The 22,986-nt window shown below is 48.1% G+C and overlaps 10 non-coding genes and 2 pseudogenes across 10 annotated transcripts; all 12 read left to right on the forward strand.

Moving 5' to 3' along the window:
• The first annotated feature begins 16,299 nt into the window (after positions 1 to 16,299).
• LOC134959393 (U1 spliceosomal RNA) lies at positions 16,300 to 16,463 on the forward strand. The gene has a single exon (XR_010187440.1). It is a non-coding gene; the product is annotated as a U1 spliceosomal RNA (small nuclear RNA).
• Positions 16,464 to 16,615: 152 nt separating this feature from the next.
• LOC134959957 (U1 spliceosomal RNA) lies at positions 16,616 to 16,778 on the forward strand. Its single transcript, XR_010187680.1, has one exon. It is a non-coding gene; the product is annotated as a U1 spliceosomal RNA (small nuclear RNA).
• A 671-nt stretch (positions 16,779 to 17,449) lies between these two features.
• Positions 17,450 to 17,613, forward strand: LOC134959548 (U1 spliceosomal RNA). The gene has a single exon (XR_010187569.1). It is a non-coding gene; the product is annotated as a U1 spliceosomal RNA (small nuclear RNA).
• Positions 17,614 to 17,762: 149 nt separating this feature from the next.
• Positions 17,763 to 17,898, forward strand: LOC134959968 (U1 spliceosomal RNA; annotated as a pseudogene).
• Positions 17,899 to 18,596: 698 nt separating this feature from the next.
• Positions 18,597 to 18,760, forward strand: LOC134959416 (U1 spliceosomal RNA). The gene has a single exon (XR_010187459.1). It is a non-coding gene; the product is annotated as a U1 spliceosomal RNA (small nuclear RNA).
• A 152-nt stretch (positions 18,761 to 18,912) lies between these two features.
• On the forward strand, positions 18,913 to 19,075 carry LOC134959835 (U1 spliceosomal RNA). Its single transcript, XR_010187663.1, has one exon. It is a non-coding gene; the product is annotated as a U1 spliceosomal RNA (small nuclear RNA).
• Positions 19,076 to 19,721: 646 nt separating this feature from the next.
• Positions 19,722 to 19,885, forward strand: LOC134959593 (U1 spliceosomal RNA). The gene has a single exon (XR_010187607.1). It is a non-coding gene; the product is annotated as a U1 spliceosomal RNA (small nuclear RNA).
• Positions 19,886 to 20,037: 152 nt separating this feature from the next.
• LOC134959780 (U1 spliceosomal RNA) lies at positions 20,038 to 20,200 on the forward strand. Its single transcript, XR_010187653.1, has one exon. It is a non-coding gene; the product is annotated as a U1 spliceosomal RNA (small nuclear RNA).
• Positions 20,201 to 20,871: 671 nt separating this feature from the next.
• LOC134959559 (U1 spliceosomal RNA) lies at positions 20,872 to 21,035 on the forward strand. The gene has a single exon (XR_010187579.1). It is a non-coding gene; the product is annotated as a U1 spliceosomal RNA (small nuclear RNA).
• Positions 21,036 to 21,187: 152 nt separating this feature from the next.
• LOC134959879 (U1 spliceosomal RNA) lies at positions 21,188 to 21,329 on the forward strand (annotated as a pseudogene).
• A 692-nt stretch (positions 21,330 to 22,021) lies between these two features.
• Positions 22,022 to 22,185, forward strand: LOC134959604 (U1 spliceosomal RNA). The gene has a single exon (XR_010187617.1). It is a non-coding gene; the product is annotated as a U1 spliceosomal RNA (small nuclear RNA).
• A 152-nt stretch (positions 22,186 to 22,337) lies between these two features.
• LOC134959857 (U1 spliceosomal RNA) lies at positions 22,338 to 22,500 on the forward strand. Its single transcript, XR_010187667.1, has one exon. It is a non-coding gene; the product is annotated as a U1 spliceosomal RNA (small nuclear RNA).
• The last annotated feature ends 486 nt before the right edge of the window (positions 22,501 to 22,986 follow it).

The raw sequence follows: 22,986 nt of genomic DNA on the forward strand, positions 1-22,986 counted from the left end.
GTATGACCCCAAGTTTGCATTAAACACCCCCACCCTCCTTCGGTGTGGGGCTCATGTTGGCCATGCCCAAGCCCCTGAAGCATTCAAGCTGATTTCTTGCAGCAGCTGGGCACTGTAACAGCTTCAGAGCTGCTCTACAAGACAAGTAAAAGGGTGTGGGCCCTGCAGCACCACCTGTAGTTTGCATACACACATATATAGGACAGCATCTCTTATATGTCCCAGGGTCAATAAAATAGTATCCTTGTCTAGGCTATCCATCCCCTCAGATAAGATATTTGTCCATGCCGCTACAGCACTACACACCCAGGCCGACGCAATTGCCGGTCTGAGTAAGGTACCTGAATGTGTATAAATGGACTTCAGGGTAATCTCCTGTTTGCGGTCAACACACTCTTTGAGGGTAGCCGTATACTGGGACGGGAGGGCTACCTTCTTGGATAAGCGTGTTAATGCTTTGTCCACCCTAGGGGAGGATTCCCATCGTAACCTATCCGTTGATGGGAAAGGATACGCCATAAGAATCCTTTTGGAAATCTGCAGTCTTTTATCTGGAGATTCCCAAGCTTTTTCACATAACTCGTTCAGCTCGTGTGAGGGGGGAAAGGTTACCTCAGGCTTCTTTCCCTTGTGCATATGTACCCTCTTGTCAGCGACAGGGGGTTCCTCTGTGATGTGCAAAACATCTTTTATTGCCATAATCATAAATCGAATGGATTTTGCCAATTTTGGCTGTAACTTTGCATCATCGTAATCGACACTGGAGTCAGAATCCGTGTCGGTATCTGTGTCAACAATCTGGGATAGTGGGCGCTTATGAGACCCTGACAGTCCCTGCAACATAGGATCAGGCATGGGTTGAAACCCTGACTGTCCCAAAGCTTCTGCCTTGTCTAATCTTTTGTGCAATGAGTTTACACTAGCATTTAAAACATTCCACATATCCATCCAATCAGCTGTAGGCGGAGACACCACATTCATTTGCTCCCGCTCCTCTCTAATATAGCCTTCTTCCTCAGACATGTCGACACACGTGTACCGACACACTACACACACAGGGAATGCTTTTTCTGAAGACAGTTTCCCCACAAGGCCCTTTGGAGAGACAGAGAGAGAGTATGCCAGCACACCCCCCAGCGCTATATAACCCAGGAATAAAACAGTAACTTAATGTTTGCCCAGTAGTGCTGCTGTATGTAATTTGCGAATTATGTGCCCCCCCCACCCCTCTTTTCAACCCTCTTGTCTAACGTGGTATAAGCAGGGTAGAGTCCGGGGAGCTTCCTCTCAGCGGTGCTGTGGAGAAAAAATGGCGCTGGTGAGTGCTGAGGGAGAAGCCCCGCCCCCTCGGAGGCGGGCTTCTGTCCCGCTTAAACTGTAAAATTGGTGGGGGCTTATACATATATAAAGTGCCCAGCTGTATATATGTTATATTTTTGCGAAAGAGGTTTATATTGCTGCCCGGGGCGCCCCCCCTGCGCCCTGCACCCTTACAGTGACCGGAGTATGTGAGGTGTATGGGAGCAAAGGCGCACAGCTGCAGTGCTGTGCGTTAACTCAGTGAAGATCATGAAGTCTTCTGCCGCCTCTGAAGTCTTCTTTTCTTCTCATACTCACCCGGCTTCTATCTTCCGGCTCTGCGAGGGGGACGGCGGCGCGGCTCTGGGACGGACGGCGAGGGTGAGATCCTGCGTACCAATCCCACTGGAGCTAATGGTGTCCAGTAGCCTAAGAAGCAGGACCTTGCAACTCAGAGAGTAGGGCTGCTTCTCTCCCCTCAGTCCCTCGATGAGGGAGTCTGTTGCCAGCAGTGCTCCCTGAAAATTAAAAACCTAACAAAATACTTTCTGTCAGAAAGCTCAGGAGAGCTCCTGAAAAGCACCCAGTCTCCACTGGGTACAGTATCAAACTGAGTTCTGGAGGAGGGGCATAGAGGGAGGAGCCAGTGCACACCCAGAACTAAAGTCTTTCTTAAAGTGCCCATGTCTCCTGCGGAGCCCGTCTATCCCCATGGTCCTTACGGAGTCCACAGCATCCTCTAGGACGTTAGAGAAAATAGGATTTTAATACCTACCGGTAAATCCTTTTCTCTTAGTCCGTAGAGGATGCTGGGCACCCGTCCCAGTGCGTACTGTGTCTGCAGTTATTAAATGGCCCTTAACTCCAGAACATTTATGTGGAGATGAAAACATCCAAGGAAGACTTGACCATCTTCCTTGGATGTTTTCCCCCTGTGTGACTGCTCTCCAGCCTCGGAGGGTTGCATCCGTGGTCCCTAGGATCCCGTCCTGGATCCCGAACCATCGCCCCTCTAGGTGGTGAGAACTGTGCAGCCACCAATGGAGTGAGATTCTGGTCTTGGAAGACAGGATTATCCTCCGGTGCATGTGTAGGTGGGATCCGGACCACTTGTCCAACAGGTCCCACTGGAACACTCTGGCATGGAACCTGCCAAACTGAATGGCCTCGTAGGCCGCAACCATCTTCCCCAGCAACTGAATGCATTGATGGATTAACACTCTTGCTGGTTTCAGAATTTGTTTGACCAGACTCTGGATCTCCAGAGCCTTTCCACTAGAAGAAAACCTCTTCTGTGTCCAGTATCACTCCCAAAAACAACAACCGCGTCATTGGGACCAACTGCGATTTTGGCAAGTTTAGGAGCCAACCATGTTGTTGAAGAACTGTCAGGGAGAGTAGATGTTTTGCACCAACTGGTCCCTGGATCTCGCCTTTATCAGGAGATCATCCAAGTACGGGATAATTGTGACTCCTTGCTTGCGAAGGAGAACCATCATTTCCGCCATCACCCTGGTGAAAATCCTCGGAGCCGTGGACAGACCAAACGGCAACGTCTGAAATTGGTAATGACAATCCTGAATTGCAAACCTCAGGTAGCTTGATGCAGTGGCTAAATGGGAACATATAAGTAGGCATCCTTTATGTCTACCAAAACCATGAAATCTCCTTTATCCCCCGGACTGGAGATCACTACCCTGAGAGATTCCATCTTGAAATTGAATTTCTTTAGGTAGAAATTAAGGGATTTCAGATTTCAGATTGGTCTGACTGAGCCGTCCGGCTTCGGGACCACGAAGAGGCTTGAATAAAAACCTTCTCCCTGCTGACTAAGGCTGATTTGAACAATCGGTGAGGGGGAACGTCTTGAAACCCCAGTTTGTACCCTTGGGACACTATTTGTAAAACCCACGAGTCCAGGTCCGAATGAATCCAGAACTGACTGAAGAGTTTTAGACGTGCCCCCCACTGGTGCGGGCTCCTGCAAGAGAGCCCCAGCGTCATGCAGTGGATTTGGCAGAAGCAGAGGACGATCTCTGCTCCTGCGATCTTGAAGAGGCTACAGACCTCTTCCCTCTTTTCCTTCCTCTACCTGCAAAGAAAGGGGAATCTTAACTTCTTGCATATCTATTGGGCCGAAATGACTGCGTCAGATAATGATGCGTCTTCATCCGTTGAGAGGGAACATAGGGCAAGAAGGATGACTTACCTGCGGGAGCTGCCGAGATCAAATTAACTAGGCCGTCGCCAAACAAGGCTTCACCTTCATAGGGAAGAGACTCCCTTTCTTCTTGGAGTCAGCATCAGCATTCCCTTGGTGAATCCACAATGCCCTCCTATCCGAGACTGCCATGAAATTGGCCCGTGAGCACTTGTGCCCGGTGTAGGATTTTTAAATATGTGTAGTTTACTGTATGCAGGGGTTTAAAACCTTTTAGGAACTGAGCTCTAAGGTGTATTACATGTAGTTTAAAAAAAACAAAAAAGGTTTATTTTATGGCAGTAGTTTCCAAACTGGGGTTCTTGCACTGGTAGCATAGTTTGGTGGTCCAGGACCAATTAAAATTATTTATACTTTATTAAATTGGCAAAACCATTCCCTCACAACATAACTGAACCTGAGGATGACATGCTATAAACACAATTTACTTAATTTTATATTTTTTTCTGAATTTCTCAATAAAAAAAACTTTGGCCTAGGGGTGCCGTGAAACAAATTTTGATACTCTAGGGCAGGGGTGTCAAACCCATGGGCCGCATGCCGCCCCCAATGCATCCTTTTGTGGCCCACAGGCCGGGGTCCGGCAGGGGTCCGACAGGGGTCCTTTTGTGGCCCGATCACCTTGCTTAGAGCGAGGGCAGGAGAGTGCAGCCAGAGTCTTTGCTTTCTATGTGCGGCACCATCTTCCCGAAGAGATCACCGGGAAGATAGTGCCCCTTCCACTGGCTACAGCACAGGTATACTGGGGTGGGGTAGCAAACTGGGGGCCCCAATGGGCCCCTCCAGCAGTCCCTCTACCAAAACACGTCTTTTGGTGGTTTTGCGGTGTTGTTATAACTACATGGTGACGATACTGTAGCACAGAGATTTTCAACCATTTACAACTCACGTCACACAGAACAAGATTTAAATATTGACAAGGCACACTGAAATATAATGGTGATGCATGGTGCAGTATCGTGTCCTAGGATGTCATGTCGCAGCTTCTCCATAGGTAACGCCTGAACAGGCCCGGTGACAGGGGGGACAAAGGGGACACTTGTTCAGGGCTCCAAGTATTAAGAACAGAAATAATGGGGCCACAGTGCCAATATTGCTTTTTAAAGTGTATCCACCAACTGCTCAATTTAAGCAGGAAAACAATTAACAGGCCAACTAAACCCTCCCCCCTCCTTTTACCCCATCACTTTGTCCAGTCCCTGTGGTCCATACTGTATTGCCATTATTATGCATGTTGCTGTGCTGGCCCTTTTCTGAATGTCCCTGCCACCGCCACCGAAGAGCTGGATAGCCCAGTATGAAAACCACCTGCCGGCCTCACTGACGGTCCGAGTCAAAGGCTCCATTTTTTTTTAAAGATCCCTCTGCCAAGTTAAGGGGGGGTTGAGGGGGCCCCAGAGATATCAGTGTACTGGGCCCCGAGATTTCTGTTTCTGGCCCTGACCCTCAGGGGCGTATCTACCCCTTGGCCAGGATGGCACTTGCCAGGGGCACCATCCAGCTGTGCCAACCGTGGCTAAGGGATAGAGTTCTGCAGTCTCGAAAGGGCGCTATGGCAATCAGCGTGGGACTGACCAATTAGACGGTGAGGGAAGGATACTGAAATTGTCCCAACCCTGTTACAGTTTGAAACGCCCCTCAACTGCTGTCCACTGCTTCACTCCTAGCTCTGCCCCTTTGAAATTATTAATCCCTACCCCCCGGTAGGCGGAGTTCTCCAGGCCCATACTCAGGAGTCACCACTGCTGTACATTATGTGCCGGTTGTAGAGGCAGAGCGGGGAACATCAGAGAACGCCACAAATTACACAGTGGGCAAGGAGATGGCTGGAGACAGCTGCACAGCCATGCCTTGCAAGTTCGAGAGAGCTGTTGAATTTCAGCACTTCAAGTCAGAGCCTGCCCCCTGCTGCCCAAGCAGTCCGTGACAGTTAGTGTCGAGGAGGGGGGGATTTGTGCATGTGTGCTATCAGTGTGTGTGGGGGGGGGGTGGGGGGGTGGAGGATGTGTGTGACTGTGAGGGAGCTGTCAGTGTCAGTGGGGAGAGGAGCAGGAGGGAGTTGTCAGTGTGTGGAAGTGATGAGAGTTGTCAGTACTGGGGAAATGTGTGTGTACTAGATTTAGGAGTGTGTGTTTGTGAGAGGTTTCAGTTGGGGAATTAGAGTTCATACAGTAATTAAATGTTTTCATATTGAGAACTACATCTCCCAGCATATACAGTGTGCTGGGGATGCTAACAAGCTTTATTTAAAAGTTTAAAAAACATTGCTTTTATGACTGCAATGGTTAAAAAGGGAGAGCTATAAATCAATTTATCAGTGAATGATCGCAGTTTGAGCTGTTACATTTTACTGAACCACCTATCCCTCCACACTCACTACCTGTCCTCAGGATACATTTACCATCCCGGCAGACGGTATACCGGCGGTCATTTGACCGATGTTGGAATCCTGACACCACTTGGGAGACTGGTGCCGGCACACAGACAGCCAACATCCCGAAGGCGAGTATTGGAGGGAGGGTTAGGACCGGGGGAGGGGGTGTTAGGGAAGGCACTAGGAGGGGGGGGGGTTAGTCCTAGCTGCCACCCCCTGAGGGTTAGCCCTATCCGCCACCCCCCCAGAGGGTTAGGATTAGGTATCATGTGACTGCTGGAATCCCGAGCGCCGGATGCCATACCCAACCCCCTTTACTTTTTCAGGCATTTCTATCTCTCCTCTCTCTATGGTGTTCCGATTGCCCACTTTCCCTTGTGCTTTTCTCTCTCTCTCCTTTGTTTAGAGCATCAGTTTCTGTAGTCCACTTTATCCTTATTTTTTCCAGTGTTTCACTATCTCTCTGATGTAATGAGGATGTATGGTCTAGAGGGATCAGTAATGCATTGTACTGTATAGAGGCGTCAGGGATGTAGCGTAGGGTATAGAGGCGTCAGGGTTGTAGCGTAGGTTATAGAGGCATCAGGAATGTAGCGTAGGGAATAGAGGCATCAGGGATGTAGCGTAGGGTATAGAGGCGTCAGGGATGTAGCATAGGGAATAGAGGCGTCAGGGATGTAGCGTAGGGAATAGAGGCGTCAGGGATTTAGCTTAGGGAATATAGGCATCAGGGATGTACTAGCAGGTATATAGAGGTCAGTGTACTGTATAGAGGGGTCAGTAATGCAGTGATGGTTAAAGAAAGGTCAGTGATGTAGTGTAGGGTATAGAGGGGTCAGTTATGTAGTGTGGGGTAAAGAGGGGTCAGTAAAGATACTAAGCTGTACTTAGAACACTTAGTACTTAGAACACTTCTTGAATTAAGACACAACCTGCAAGAAAAAGTATGCAATATGGGTGAAAAGGCAAATGTCAGAGGTCTGATACAAGTGACCAGCTCCACACCTTGCACCACATAGCGTTATGTTAAACTGGGATATGTTCTTTTTTGGTGTGTGTGTGTGTGTGTGTGTGTATGTGTGTGTGTGGGGGGGGGGGGGGTGCCAAAGGAAATTTTTGCCATTGGCTCCTTTGGTCTAGAACCAGCCCTGATCACAAAATACTTTTGTCTGAGCAGACTGGACACTGATCAGCGTTGGCTCATTCTCAGCCCCCCGCCCAGCCTCTGCTGCCAACAGACTGCTATTAGCTAGTTAACCTTCTGCCTTCCCTATCTATGACACAGACTGCTGCTAATGCTACCGGAATGTTCCCAGTGGCTTCACACCAACAGTGAATCCCAGCCGATGATGTAGGGCAGCGTGTGGGGGAGGGGGTCAGTTGCTGTGGCTCCAACATGGTAACCGCCAATGGACTGCAATGCTTTATCGAAAGGGGGGGCGCCAGTCCCTTACTTTGCCAGGGGCGCTTGGACCCCTAGCTACACCTCTGTTGACCCTAACCGATACCCCTAAACTAACCATAATTCCTGCAGTAAAAATCCATGTTTCTATGTATATAGGGGGTCATTCCGAGTTGATCGCTTGCTGCCGTTGTTCGCTGCGTAGCAATCAGTTGAAAAAAAATGGCTAATCTGTGCATGCGCATGCTCCGTAATGTGCATGCGCATCGTACGGGTACAAAGTCCATTGTGGTTTTGCACTAGTTCTAGCGATTATTCCAATCACAGAACAGGCCACAAGGAGATTGACAGAAAGAGGGCGTTTCTGGGTGTCAACTGACCATTTTCAGGGAGTGCTTGGAAAAATGCAGGCGTGGCAGAAGAAATGCAGACGTGGCTGGGCATTCGCTGGATGGGTGTGTGACATCAAAAGCCGTCCCTCGGTTGTTAGAATCAACGCACACGAAGTGTAACTACAGTGCTGGTCTTATTTTGAAACGATTTTGCAGGCGCTCTGCTGCTCAAGTGTTCGCACTTCTCCAAAGTGAATATACACTCTCCAGTGGGCAGCGACAATGCGTTTGCATGGCTGCTAAAAACTGCTAGCGAGCAATCAACTCAGAATGACCCCCATAGTGTATTGCAAGAAAATATCTGTAAATCCAATGGTACCGTAAGTGCGGTATATACTCGCACTTCTTTGCGGGGTGAGAACATCTCCCCTAAGTGAAGTCAGCCCTATGAATAGAGTTTGTGTGATCCCTGTGCAGCAGTCACAGAAAGGGTTCATCTCTGCAGTTTGTCACTCAAATTACATTGCTGCATTTTTTCTAGAAGTGGATCTGAGAGCTGTTACCCGCAGACCAGCTACAATAATTATCCTGGGTACTCACTAGACCAGTGGTTCTCAAACTGCACCCTGGGGTGCCTCAGGATACTTACAGGGGTGCCTTGGATTGGTGGTCCAGGACCAATTCAAAATATTTATAGTTAGTGTTATAGGCAAAACCAGTGCTGTTGGCTGGCAATCATAACATATGTGCACAAGCAGAAGCAAATCCTGTCCCCTACCAAAGGGCCAGTGCTAGGGTGTTTGGCGCCTCCCTGCAAACTATTAATTTGGGCCCTCTCTCCAATACTTAATAAAGGGACAGTGCGCTCCTTAAAAAAAGAAGGTGTGGTATCACAAGGAAGGGGCATGGCCACACAATAGCACCCCAAATCAAAATACGCCACACAGTAGCACTATCTTATTGTCATTACACCGCATGTAATAATAATAATAATAATAATAATAATAATACCCACAGTCGCAGTGCCCTTTATACACATAACCACCATATCAGTGCAGCTTACACACATAATGCCAACAGTAGCAGTGCCCCTTCTACACATGCCCACGGTGGCAATCCTTTACATGGCAAATATCAACCTGGTTTTGCCATGTAAAGGATTGCCACTTTAAAAAACAAACAATCAAACAAAAAAAAAATAAACAACAGGAAAAAACACAAAATCTCTCACTTTCTGATTCTCACACCCTATTACATTCCTCCCTATATATTTAAATGTTTCTATTACTGTATGTTCCCTCTTCCCTTCTCCAAACTATACACATCAACATTTTTTAGTATTTCCAGGTAAGTTTTGTGATGTAGGCCATGCACAATTTTAGTTGCCCTAATGTATTTACAGCCTTCTGGAGATATGGCTTCTGGAACTGAACACAGGATTCTAAATGTGGCTGTACCAAGGACCTATACAGTGGCATTACAGGTTGAGTATCCCTTATCCAAAATGCTTGGGACCAGAGGAATTTTGGATATCGGATTTTTCTGTATTTTGGAATAATTGCATACCATAACGAGATATTATGGTGATGGGACCTAAATCTAAGCACAGAATGCATTTATGTTTCATATACACCTTATACACACAGCCTGAAGGTCATTTTAGCCAATATTTTTTATAACTTTGTGCATTAAACAAAGTGTGTGTACATTCACAGAATTCATTCATGTGTCATATACACCTTATACACACAGTCTGAAGTTCATTTAATACAATATTTTTAATAACTTTGAGTATTAAACAAAGTTTGTGTACACTGAGCCATCAAAAAACAAAGGTTTCACTATCTCAGTCTCACTCAAAAAAGTCCGTATTTCGGAATATTCCGTATTTCGGAATATTTGGATATGGGATACTCAACCTGTATTACTTTTTTCTGCTACTGGTTCTTTAACCTATGCAAACAAGCATCTGACTTGCCTTTCCTATTGCTTTGTTACATTGCTCACCTGAAATAGTAATACTTAGATAGCTTTCCTCTTGCCATTATAATGCCCTTAATATTATAGTTAGCCTTTGCATTTTTGAGACGTGTATGATTTTGCATTTTTTGGCATTAAATGTTGCCATGTTCTTGACCATTCCTCTAGTCCAGGGGCAGAACTGCCAGAGACAACGGAGTCAGTTGCCGCCGGGCTCCAGCCCTGAAGGGGCTCCAGCCCTAAAGGGGCTTCCTCCATTGCCCCCCGGCTGTTACGTGCCCTTCCTACTAAATAGACAAAGGCGCTACCAGCAGGGTCTCGCAGTTTGTACATTCCATGCCGTAACACCCTTCTTTCCACCTTTTTCAAGACCTAGCCCAGCAGCCTCGCCGCTGCCACCACCGCTAGCTGCAGCACTGCCAGCGGTGGGGTGCCCCTGCTTCTTCTCACACCACAGATAGCTGGGCAGCACTGCAACTGCCTGCCTGATTGCTCCGCCCCCTTCCGGCTCCCAAGCACCTCTGCTGCCCAGTGATCCAGGAGCCTGCTGCTAGGAAGAAGTGGCCGAGCTTCAGCAAGCGAGTCTGGACACTGGTGGAGGAAGCCATGATAACCAGATAATGGGGAGTGGAGAGCCAGTTCCTAGGTAATACTTTATACAGCTGGTTGAGATCCTGGTCGGTGGATATGGATTCCAAGAAAACCCTGGAGGTGCTTCCTTTCAAGGGAGACACTCTCTTTGGAGAAGACCTCAATAAGATTGTAGCTGATCTGGCTACTGCTAAAACAGCTTGCCTACCTCGTATGACTCCTACCACGCAGAAGGCTAAAAGTACTTTCCCTTGGCCCTTTCATCCCTCAGGTAAAGCGTACCCAAGGTCAGGCATACCCAAAGCAAGCTCATGCTTGCATACCTGCCAAGCCCAGACTGAAGCAAGCCTGGGCTGCCCATCAGCCTGCTTCCAAAACGGACAAGCCTGCCGCATGACGGTGCAGGCCTCCCTCTGGGGGATCCCAGGGTGGGGGGCCCGACTTCTAGGTTTGGCATAGAAAGGTATAATTCTAAGCTAGAGAATTCTGTTTGGAGCTCACCTTGTACTTTGTGAAGAAATAATCAGCATTGTGGCTGAGCAGATACATGTAGTGTGTGGCTGCAAACTGCATGGATCTGCTGCGTTGTAATGCTGATACTTTTTTTTTGCAAAGTACCAATAGCTTCATATAATGTTCACAATTTTTATGCAGGATCAAATAGCTCAATAGGTAGGGTGTTTGATTAGAATTCAACAGGTTATAGGTTTGAATCCTGGGTATGGTAGTTTGAGATGTGTTATTTAATAAAGTATGTTGTTCTGACTGCTGGGATATCATACTAAATAAATGGAGTTGATCAATTTTTTTTTTAATTTTTTTTTAAACTAGGGACAATTTCCAGATACTTTTCTTTATAACTGAGATTGCCCCCTGGAACTTCACATCAGTTGACAACTATGCATGAGTGGGCAGTGCTTGCTCTGGATCTGCCCACCCATTTATGTGCCGTCATAAAAGAAAGCACAACTGACAGTTATCCTGGGCGTACACTACACAATTATCTGTCAGGCTATCTATCCAGTCTGGATGGATGGAATGAAAATCTGGTAATGTATAGTAGCAAATGTCAATTAACCATTTGCTCCCAAACACTAGAAAAGTGGTCAAAAATGGTCATTACACAAATTGGTTAAACCCAAAATTTAACCAATTTGTTTAGGGGACCATGTTTGTCCATTTTCTAGTGTTTGAGAGTAAATCGTTGATGGTCATTTGCTCACATAGATAACCGGATTTCTATTCCAACCAGCCAGTGTTGGAGATATGGTCTGCCAGATTACATAATGCATACCAGAGCCATAACTAGACTTTTTGGTGCCCTGTGACAGAGAATTATATGCCCCCCCCCCTCCCCTCCCCATTTTTGCAATATGGACAAAAGGCGCATGCCTTGTGGGGAAGGGGCATAACAAGATTGGTCTCAGAGAAAGCACATGAGATATGAAGATATATCTAGTATACTTGACACTCAATGGTTTGTGGTATTGCCGGGGTGCCCGCCTTAAATGCATATACAGTCACACATGGCGTGTTTGTGCAAATGGCATATCAGCAGTCAGCACTAACTGGTGACATGCCATTTGTACAAGTAAGCCATGTGTGACTAATATATAAACATACTTTATTAAATAACACCTCAAACTATCATACCCAGGATTCAAATCTATAACCTGTTGAATTCTAATCAAACACCCTACCCATTGAGCTACTTGATCCTGCATCTATTCTAACCTCCAAAAACAGATTCAGTTGCATTTTCCAGCGTGTTTTGTTTGCGCCTTTGCAAATGTCTTACATCGACAAACTTATTTAGTACTATTTTGCAAATAGGGTTACATTGTCGCAACATTGTGTTCCCTAATTGCTTGATTTTTTAAATGCAACAATTGATAAAGACACCTGATAATTGCTCTGTGGAGTGTTATTTTGTGTCTACTTCTTATCTACATTTAATTCCCTACCTCTAATCAAGGCATTTTTAAATGCTGGGGGCTGCCAGGACGTGAGGCCTACCTAGACTTTAGATCGGAATTTGAATGTACTTGTGAACTAACTTAATTTCCTACTTCTAAATTCATTCCTAAATTCACTACTTACATTAATCCTGTAGTTGGGCATTTTGAGCCTTCAATTGTGGGTATTGTTTTGTGTCCAGACCAGCAGCTGGTGGTGTGCATTTGCTGGAAAGGCATCGAAGACCTCCGATATGCTGCATCTCCTGATGTGTGTCTCCCTCAAGTGGCTGTCAGCAAATGCATGCTAGACACCCCATTCCAAGCTGATTGTGACATCACGGAACATGCATCATAGAACAGGCATGCTAGAATATGGGTCTTCAACCTGCGACCCTCCAGCTGCTGTGGAACTACATATACCAGCATGCCCTGCCTCAGTTTTAGCATACCTTAATAGCAAAACTGTGGCAGGGCATGCTGGGATGTGTAGTTTCACAGCAGCTGGAGGGCCACAGGATGAAGACCCATGTGCTAGAGCCAAGCCGCAGGTACATTGAATGCTAGCAAGCTGAATGTTTAAATCCTTTTTGTTCCGCAGCATTCCAATGCGGAAGATTCCATGGAACCAGAGATTATTCCATTGAGAAGGACATGCTGCCTGGATGACTGCACTGTGCAAATTAAATCACGGAGCCAGTTGGCTTGTGGGTGGCTCTGGTGACTGGGTGGTTGGGTGGGCGGTGTGTCAGAGGTGGAGCACATGCAAATGAATGTGTATCATCCTGCTAGTGAGAGTGAAAACTCATGCAGGAGTGTGCCTGCTTGTCAGTGGGTTATGCACCTTGCCAGGCGTCAAATCTACATGGAGCAGCTGGAGGGGACAAGAGCAGGTTTGCAAAATATAGATAGAAGAGCATATATGCTGGCGCATTCTCCATGATTGTGTCAGCTTATGTTTTGGTGCACTGCACTTTCCTCCACTAAGTTTTAGCCATTTTGGTTAAACGCAAGTGTAGTTGCTTCTCGCCCTTTTGGCTGTGATCTTGTATCGTGGTTGAAGAGTCTGCTGGAGGGATTGTTTTCTTCATTGACGAGAGACTGAAGATATTACAGGATGGAAGGCTTGGGAACACTATCTGTTTTTCAGTTGTGGAAGAGTTGAAAGACAGCTTTTCCTTGCCAATATCTCTCTTTTGCAAAGAGCTACGCATTGGAAAATCCAGGGCTATACCGTGTAGATGAAGCACTAACAGGAGGCTTTAAAATTTTCATTCTAGTTTCCTTCGTTTGGGAGAAAAATGCAAAGGTACAAGACAGCTTTTCCTTGCCAATATCTCTCTTTTGCAAAGAGCTGCACATTGGAAAATTCAGGGCTATGCCGTGTAGATGATGGCCTAACAGGAGGCTTTAAAATTTTCTTTCTAGTGTCCTTCGTTTGGGAGAAAAATGCAAAGGTACAAGACAGCTTTTCCTTGCCAATATCTCTCTTTTGCAAAGAGCTACGCATTGGAAAATTCAGGGCTATGCCGTGTAGATGATGGCCTAACAGGAGGCTTTAAAATTTTCTTTCTAGTGTCCTTCGTTTGGGAGAAAAATGCAAAGGTACAAGACAGCTTTTCCTTGCCAATATCTCTCTTTTGCAAAGAGCTACGCATTGGAAAATTCAGGGCTATACCGTGTAGATGAAGCACTAACAGGAGGCTTTAAAATTTTCATTCTAGTGTCCTTCGTTTGGGAGAAAAATGCAAAGGTAGCTTGTGCCATCGCCACTCTGCTCCTTGTGCCGCCTTGGCGGTTTACATGAGCCACTGCGGTGACGTTGTCTGACTGGATCAGAACCGGTTGGTCGCAAAGTAAGGTCTCCGCTTGACGTAGGGCATTGTATATGGCCCCTAGTTTCAGGATGTTGATGTGAAGACAAGTCTCTTGACTTGACCAAAGACCTTGGAAATTTCTTCCCTGTGTGACTGCTCCCCAACCTTGGAGGCTTGCATCTGTGGTCACCAGGATCCAGTCCTGAATGCCAAATCTGCGTCACTCGAGAAGGTGAGCACTCTGCAGCCACCACAGGAGTGATACCCTGACCCTGGGGGACAGGGTGATCAACCAATGCATCTGTAAATGTGACCCAGACCACTTGTCCAGTAGGTCCCATTGGAAAGTCCTCGCATGGAACCTGCCGAATGGAATGGCTTTGTATGATGCCACCATCTTTCCCAGGACTCGAGTGCAGTGATGCACTGACACAAGTTTTGGTTTCAATAGGTTCCTGACAAGAGTCATGAGTTCCTGGGCCTTTTCTATCAGGAGATAAACCCTCTTCTGGTCTGTGTCCAGAATCATGCCCAAGAAAGACAGACGAGTCGTAGGAACCAACTGCGACTTTGGGATATTGAAAATCCAGCCGTGTTGCTGTAACACTTTCAGTGAAAGTGATACGCTGTTCAGCAACTGCTCTCTTGATCTCGCTTTTATGAGATCGCTCAAGTACGGGATAATTGTGACACATTGCTTGCGCAGGAGAACCATCATTTCCACCATTACCTTGGTGAAAATTATCTGGGCCGTGGAGAGACCAAACAGCAACGTCTGAAATTGGCAATGACAGTCCTGTACCGCAAATCTGAGGTACGACTGATGAGATGGATAAATTTGGACATGAAGGTATGCATCCTGTACACAAATGCGGACAACAGGTGTCAAGCCGTGTGTTGCCTTTGTCAAGCTGTAATAAGTAGGGGTAAGGACGTTAACCACCTCAGAACATCCTCCCTTATACGTCACCTGCAGCGCATTAATCATAAGTCAGTGACAAGTTCAAAAACTTTGGATGACAGCGGAAGCAGTCCACTGACCACTAAATCCCTTCCTCTTGTAACCAAGCTCCTGCAAACCACACCACCAACTCCCTCAGTGTCAATTTCCTCCTTAGACAGGAGAGCCAATAGTCCTGCAGGCCATGTCACTGGCAAGTCTGACGAGTCCTCTCCTGCCTGGGATTCCTCCGATGCATCCTTGAGTGTAACGCCTACTGCTGCTGGCGCTGCTGTTGTTGCTGCTGCGAGTCGATCGTCATCCCAGAGGGGAAGTCGGAAGACCACTTGTACTACTTCCAGTAGGCAATTGACTGTCCAACAGTCCTTTGCGAGGAAGATGAAATATCACAGCAGTCATCCTGCTGCAAAGCGGATAACTCAGGTCTTGTCAGCCTGGGTGGTGAGAAACGTGGTTCCGGTATCCATCGTTAATTCAGAGGCAACTAGAGACTTGATTGAGGTACTGTGTCCCCGGTACCAAATGCCATCTAGGTTCCATTTCTCTAGGCAGGCGATACCGAAAATGTACACGCTTCTCCCAGGGCAAGGCTCACCCATTGCACTCTGGGTGTGCTGCTCCTGCGATTTCCCCAAATGTGGGACACTTGACTGCATAATTTGTGTTTCCTCTGGTCGGCTCTCGTATAATTCAGATCTCTTTGTCTCAGGTCTCTCTCCAGCCTAGTTTGCTGTCTGTTTCCACTTCTCTTTTCTTGAGCCGCTCCCTTCTATGCCCTTGCGCACTATCCTGACTTCTCCCGTCTGCTTACTTTGTGCCTTCCAACGCACAATGCGAACTACAGGTAGTGCTGCAGGGCCCACACCCTTTTAGTTGCCTTACAGAGCAGCTCTGGAGCTGTTACAGTGCCCAGCTGCTGCAAGAAATCAGCTGGAATGCTTTAGGGGCTGGGGCATTGCCAACATGAGCCCCACACCGAAGGAGGGTGGGGGTGTTTAATGCGAACTAAGGGTCATCCAAGCGCCGCAAAAGGCCGCCATGCCCTGCATACCCCTTTTCTCTTTTCATATGCAGATGAGGGTTCCTGCCAACTTTGGCCCACTGCTTGGATGACATCACTGTATGCAAATCCGTCTGCTGCAGACCTTCCCCCAGGAATGCTTGTACTAGTTGTTGCATTTGGTTTGTTGTTTGTGGGTGCTTAAGTATTAGGCAGCCTTCTGCCCTCCCATGTTCATTTGAAAATATGTGTTCTCCCTGCAGTTGTTGTCCCCAGATGAGAGTTCCCTTGTGCTGCCTCAGTTGAATCTCCTTTACTTGACAGATATATGCCTGAGCAGCGGCCCTCCCTAGCCCTATCCCAAATCATACTTATTTTGCATAGGAGATACCATGGTCATGAAGATTGTTCTCCCAGGGTGAGGTTCATTCATTGCATTCTGGGTATGCTGACCCCTGTGATTTCCCCAAATGTGGGAAACTCGACTGCATTATTTGTGGTAGTGGGGGACTGTGTTTGTGCTTTCCTCTGGTCAGCTCTGGTAAAAGTCAGATTTCTTTGTCTCAGATCTTCCTCTAGCCTTGTTCTTCTTTCGAGAGTTCCCTTGTGCTGCCTCAGTTGGATCTCCTTCACTTGACAGGGGGGTGCCCGAGCAGCGACCCTCCCCAGCTCTAGCCCAACTCCTACTTACCTGCCAGGTGAGATACTATGATCAGGAAGGTGCTTCTCCCAGGGCAAGGCTCACCCATTGCTCTCTGGGTGTGCTGCTCCTGCGATTTCCCCAAATGTGGGACACTTGACTACATAATTTGTGTTTCCTCTGGTCGGCTCTCGTATAATTCAGATCTCTTTGTCTCAGGTCTCTCTCCAGCCTAGTTTGCTGTCTGTTTCCACTTCTCTTTTCTTGAGCCGCTCCCTTCTATGCCCTTGCGCACTATCCTGACTTCTCCCGTCTGCTTACTTTGTGCCTTCCAACGCACAATGCGAACTACAGGTAGTGCTGCAGGGCCCACACCCTTTTACTTGCCTTACAGAGCAGCTCTGGAGCTTTTACAGTGCCCAGCTGCTGCAAGAAATCAGCTTGAATGCTTCAGGTGCTGGGGCATAGCCAACATGAGCCCCACACCGAAGGAGGGTGGAGGTGTTTAATGCGAATTAGGGGTCATCCAAGGGCCGCAAAAGGCCGCCATGCCCTGCACATCCCTTTTTTCTTTTCATATGCAGACGAGGGTTGAAGCCAACTTTGACCCACTGCTTGGATGACATCACCATATGCAAATCCATCTGCTGCAGGCCTTCCCCCAGGAATGCTTGCACTAGTTGTTGCATTTGGTTTGTTGTTTGGGGGTGCTTCAGTATTAGGCAGCCTTCTGCCCTCCCATGTTCATCTGAAAATATGTGTTCTCCCTGCAGTTGTTGTCCCCAGATGAGAGTTCCCTTGTGCTGCCTCAGTTGAATCGCCTTTACTTGACAGAGATGTGCCTGAGCAGCGGCCCTCCCCAGCCCTATCCCAAATCATACTTATTTTGCATAGGAGATATCATGGTCATGAAGATTGTTCTCCCAGGGTGAGGTTCATTCATTGCATTCTGGGTATGATGACCCCTGTGATTTCCCCAAATGTGGGAAACTCGACTGCATTATTTGTGGTAGTGGGGGACTGTGTTTGTGCTTTCCTCTGGTCAGCTCTGGTAAAAGTCAGATTTCTTTGTCTCAGATCTTCCTCTAGCCTTGTTCTTTCGAGAGTTCCCTTGTGCTGCCTCAGTTGGATCTCCTTCACTTGACAGGGGGGTGCCCGAGCAGCGACCCTCCCCAGCTCTAGCCCAACTCCTACTTACCTGCCAGGTGAGATACTATGATCATGTAGGTGCTTCTCCCAGGGCAAGCCTCACCCATTGCACTCTGGGTGTGCTGCCCCTTTGATTTCCCCAAATGTGGGAAACTTGACTGCATAATTTGTGTTTCCCCTTGTCGGCTCTCGTATAATTCAGATCTCTTTGTCTCAGGTCTCTCTCCAGCCTAGTTTGCTGTCTGTTTCCACTTCTCTTTTCTTGAGCCGCTCCCTTCTATGCCCTTGCGCACTATCCTGACTTCTCCCGTCTGCTTACTTTGTGCCTTCCAATGCACAATGCAAACTACAGGTAGTGCTGCAGGGCCCACACCCTTTTACTTGCCTTACAGAGCAGCTCTGGAGCTGTTACAGTGCCCAGCTGCTGCAAGAAATCAGCTTGAATGCTTCAGGGGCTGGGGCATAGCCAACATGAGCCCCACACCGAAGGAGGGTGGAGGTGTTTAATGCGAACTAGGGGTCATCCAAGCGCCGCAAAAGGCCGCCATGCCCTGCACGCCCCTTTTCTCTTTTCATATGCAGACGAGGGTTGAAGCCAACTTTGACCCACTGCTTGGATGGCATTACCATATGCAAATCAATCTGCTGCAGGCCTTCCCCCAGGAATGCTTGCACTAGTTGTTGCATTTGGTTTGTTGTTTGGGGGTGCTTCAGTATTAGGCAGCCTTCTGCCCTCCCATGTTCATCTGAAAATATGTGTTCTCCCTGCAGTTGTTGTCCCCAGATGAGAGTTCCCTTGTGCTGCCTCAGTTGAATCTCCTTTACTTGACAGAGATGTGCCTGAGCAGCGGCCCTCCCCAGCCCTATCCCAAATCATACTTATTTTGCATAGGAGATACCATGGTCATGAAGATTGTTCTCCCAGGGTGAGGTTCATTCATTGCATTCTGGGTATGCTGACCCCTGTGATTTCCCCAAATGTGGGAAACTCGACTGCATTATTTGTGGTAGTGGGGGACTGTGTTTGTGCTTTCCTCTGGTCAGCTCAGGTAAAAGTCAGATTTCTTTGTCTCAGATCTTCCTCTAGCCTTGTTCTTCTTTCGAGAGTTCCCTTGTGCTGCCTCAGTTGGATCTCCTTCACTTGACAGGGGGGTGCACGAGCAGCGACCCTCCCCAGCTCTAGCCCAACTCCTATTTACCTGCCAGGTGAGATACTATGATCAGGAAGGTGCTTCTCCCAGGGCAAGGCTCACCCATTGCACTCTGGGTGTGCTGCTCCTGCGATTTCCCCAAATGTGGGACACTTGACTGCATAATTTGTGTTTCCTCTGGTCGGCTCTCATATAATTCAGATCTCTTTGTCTCAGGTGTTTCTCCAGCCTAGTTTGCTGTCTGTTTCCACTTCTCTTTTCTTGAGCCGCTCCCTTCTATGCCCTTGCGCACTATCCTGACCTCTCCCGTCTGCTTACTTTGTGCCTTCCAATGCACAATGCATACTACAGGTAGTGCTGCAGGGCCCACACCCTTTTACATGCTTTACAGAGCAACTCTGGAGCTGTTACAGTGCCCAGCTGCTGCAAGAAATCATCTTGAATGCTTCAGGGGCTGGGGCATAGCCAACATGAGCCCCACACCGAAGGAGGGTTCATCCAAGCGCCACAAAAGGACGCCATGCCCTGCACATCCCTTTTTTCTTTTCATATGCAGACGAGGGTTGAAGCCAACTTTGACCCACTGCTTGGATGACATCACCATATGCAAATCCATCTGCTGCAGGCCTTCCCCCAGGAATGCTTGCACTAGTTGTTGCATGTGGTTTGTTGTTTGGGGGTGCTTCAGTATTAGGCAGCCTTCTGCCCTCCCATGTTCATCTGAAAATATGTGTTCTCCCTGCAGTTGTTGTCCCCAGATGAGAGTTCCCTTGTGCTGCCTCAGTTGAATCTCCTTTACTTGACAGAGATGTGCCTGAGCAGCGGCCCTCCCCAGCCCTATCCCAAATCATACTTATTTTGCATAGGAGATACCATGGTCATGAAGATTGTTCTCCCAGGGTGAGGTTCATTCATTGCATTCTGGGTATGCTGACCCCTGTGATTTCCCCAAATGTGGGAAACTCGACTGCATTATTTGTGGTAGTGGGGGACTATGTTTGTGCTTTCTTCTGGTCAACTCTGGTAAAAGTCAGATTTCTTTGTCTCAGATCTTCCTCTAGCCTTGTTCTTCTTTCGAGAGTTCCCTTGTGCTGCCTCAGTTGGATCTCCTTCACTTGACAGGGGGGTGCCCGAGCAGCGACCCTCCCCAGCTCTAGCCCAACTCCTACTTACCTGCCAGGTGAGATACTATGATCAGGAAGGTGCTCCTCCCAGGGCAAGGCTCACCCATTGCACTCTGGGTGTGCTGCTCCTGCGATTTCCCCAAATGTGGGACACTTGACTGCATAATTTGTGTTTCCTCTGGTCGGCTCTCGTATAATTCAGATCTCTTTGTCTCAGGTCTCTCTCCAGCCTAGTTTGCTGTCTGTTTCCACTTCTCTTTTCTTGAGCCGCTCCCTTTTATGCCCTTGCGCACTATCCTGACTTCTCCCGTCTGCTTACTTTGTGCCTTCCAACGCACAATGCGAACTACAGGTAGTGCTGCAGGGCCCACACCCTATTAGTTGCCTTACAGAGCAGCTCTGGAGCTGTTACAGTGCCCAGCTGCTACAAGAAATCAGCTTGAATGCTTCAGGTGCTGGGGCATAGCCAACATGAGCCCCACACCGAAGGAGGGTGGAGGTGTTTAATGCGAATTAGGGGTCATGCAAGCGCCGCAAAAGGCCGCCATGCCCTGCACATCCCTTTTTTCTTTTCATATGCAGACGAGGGTTGAAGCCAACTTTGACCCACTGCTTGGATGACATCACCATATGCAAATCCATCTGCTGCAGGCCTTCCCCCAGGAATGCTTGCACTAGTTGTTGCATTTGGTTTGTTGTTTGGGGGTGCTTCAGTATTAGGCAGCCTTCTGCCCTCCCATGTTCATCTGAAAATATGTGTTCTCCCTGCAGTTGTTGTCCCCAGATGAGAGTTCCCTTGTGCTGCCTCAGTTGAATCGCCTTTACTTGACAGAGATGTGCCTGAGCAGCGGCCCTCCCCTGCCCTATCCCAAATCATACTTATTTTGCATAGGAGATATCATGGTCATGAAGATTGTTCTCCCAGGGTGAGGTTCATTCATTGCATTCTGGGTATGATGACCCCTGTGATTTCCCCAAATGTGGGAAACTCGACTGCATTATTTGTGGTAGTGGGGGACTGTGTTTGTGCTTTCCTCTGGTCAGCTCTGGTAAAAGTCAGATTTCTTTGTCTCAGATCTTCCTCTAGCCTTGTTCTTCTTTCGAGAGTTCCCTTGTGCTGCCTCAGTTTGATCTCCTTCACTTGACAGGGGGGTGCCCGAGCAGCGACCCTCCCCAGCTCTAGCCCAACTCCTACTTACCTGCCAGGTGAGATACTATGATCATGTAGGTGCTTCTCCCAGGGCAAGGCTCACCCATTGCACTCTGGGTGTGCTGCCCCTTTGATTTCCCCAAATGTGGAAAACTTGACTGCATAATTTGTGTTTCCCCTGGTCGGCTCTCATATAATTCAGATCTCTTTGTCTCAGGTCTCTCTCCAGCCTAGTTTGCTGTCTGTTTCCACTTCTCTTTTCTTGAGCCGCTCCCTTCTATGCCCTTGCGCACTATCCTGACTTCTCCCGTCTGCTTACTTTGTGCCTTCCAACGCACAATGCGAACTACAGGTAGTGCTGCAGGGCCCACACCCTTTTACTTGCCTAACAGAGCAGCTCTGGAGCTGTTACAGTGCCCAGCTGCTGCAAGAAATCAGCTTGAATGCTTCAGGGGCTGGGGCATAGCCAACATGAGCCCCACACCGAAGGAGGGTGGAGGTGTTTAATGCGAATTAGGGGTCATGCAAGCGCCGCAAAAGGCCGCCATGCCCTGCATGCCCCTTTTCTCTTTTCATATGCAGATGAGGGTTGAAGCCAACTTTGACCCACTGCTTGGATGACATCACCATATGCAAATCCATCTGCTGCAGGCCTTCCCCCAGGAATGCTTGTACTAGTTGTTGCATTTGGTTTGTTGTTTGGGGGTGCTTCAGTATTAGGCAGCCTTCTGCCCTCCCATGTTCATCTGAAAATATGTGTTCTCCCTGCAGTTGTTGTCCCCAGATGAGAGTTCCCTTGTGCTGCCTCAGTTGAATCTCCTTTACTTGACAGAGATGTGCCTGAGCAGCGGCCCTCCCCAGCCCTATCCCAAATCATACTTATTTTGCATAGGAGATACCATGGTCATGAAGATTGTTCTCCCAGGGTGAGGTTCATTCATTGCATTCTGGGTATGATGACCCCTGTGATTTCCCCAAATGTGGGAAACTTGACTGCATTATTTGTGGTAGTGGGGGACTGTGTTTGTGCTTTCCTCTGGTCAGCTCTGGTAAAAGTCAGATTTCTTTGTCTCAGATCTTCCTCTAGCCTTGTTCTTCTTTCGAGAGTTCCCTTGTGCTGCCTCAGTTGGATCTCCTTCACTTGACAGGGGGGTGCCCGAGCAGCGACCCTCCCCAGCTCTAGCCCAACTCCTACTTACCTGCCAGGTGAGATACTATGATCATGTAGGTGCTTCTCCCAGGGCAAGGCTCACCCATTGCACTCTGGGTGTGCTGCCCCTGTGATTTCCCCAAATGTGGGAAACTTGACTGCATAATTTGTGTTTCCCCTGGTCGGCTCTCGTATAATTCAGATCTCTTTGTCTCAGGTCTCTCTCCAGCCTAGTTTGCTGTCTGTTTCCACTTCTCTTTTCTTGAGCCGCTCCCTTCTATGCCCTTGCGCACTATCCTGACTTCTCCCGTCTGCTTACTTTGTGCCTTCCAACGCACAATGCGAACTACTGGTAGTGCTGCAGGGCCCACACCCTTTTACTTGCCTTACAGAGCAGCTCTGGAGCTGTTACAGTGCCCAGCTGCTGCAAGAAATCAGCTTGAATGCTTCAGGGGCTGGGGCATAGCCAACATGAGCCCCACACCGAAGGAGGGTGGAGGTGTTTAATGCGAACTAGGGGTCATCCAAGCACCGCAAAAGGCCGCCATGCCCTTCACGCCCCTTTTCTCTTTTCATATGCAGATGAGGGTTGAAGCCAACTTTGACCCACTGCTTGGATGACATCACCATATGCAAATCCATCTGCTGTAGGCCTTCCCCCAGGAATGCTTGTACTAGTTGTTGCATTTT

This window comes from Pseudophryne corroboree, chromosome 1, assembly GCF_028390025.1.
Source record: "Pseudophryne corroboree isolate aPseCor3 chromosome 1, aPseCor3.hap2, whole genome shotgun sequence".
In the NCBI taxonomy this organism is placed as follows: domain Eukaryota; kingdom Metazoa; phylum Chordata; class Amphibia; order Anura; family Myobatrachidae; genus Pseudophryne; species Pseudophryne corroboree.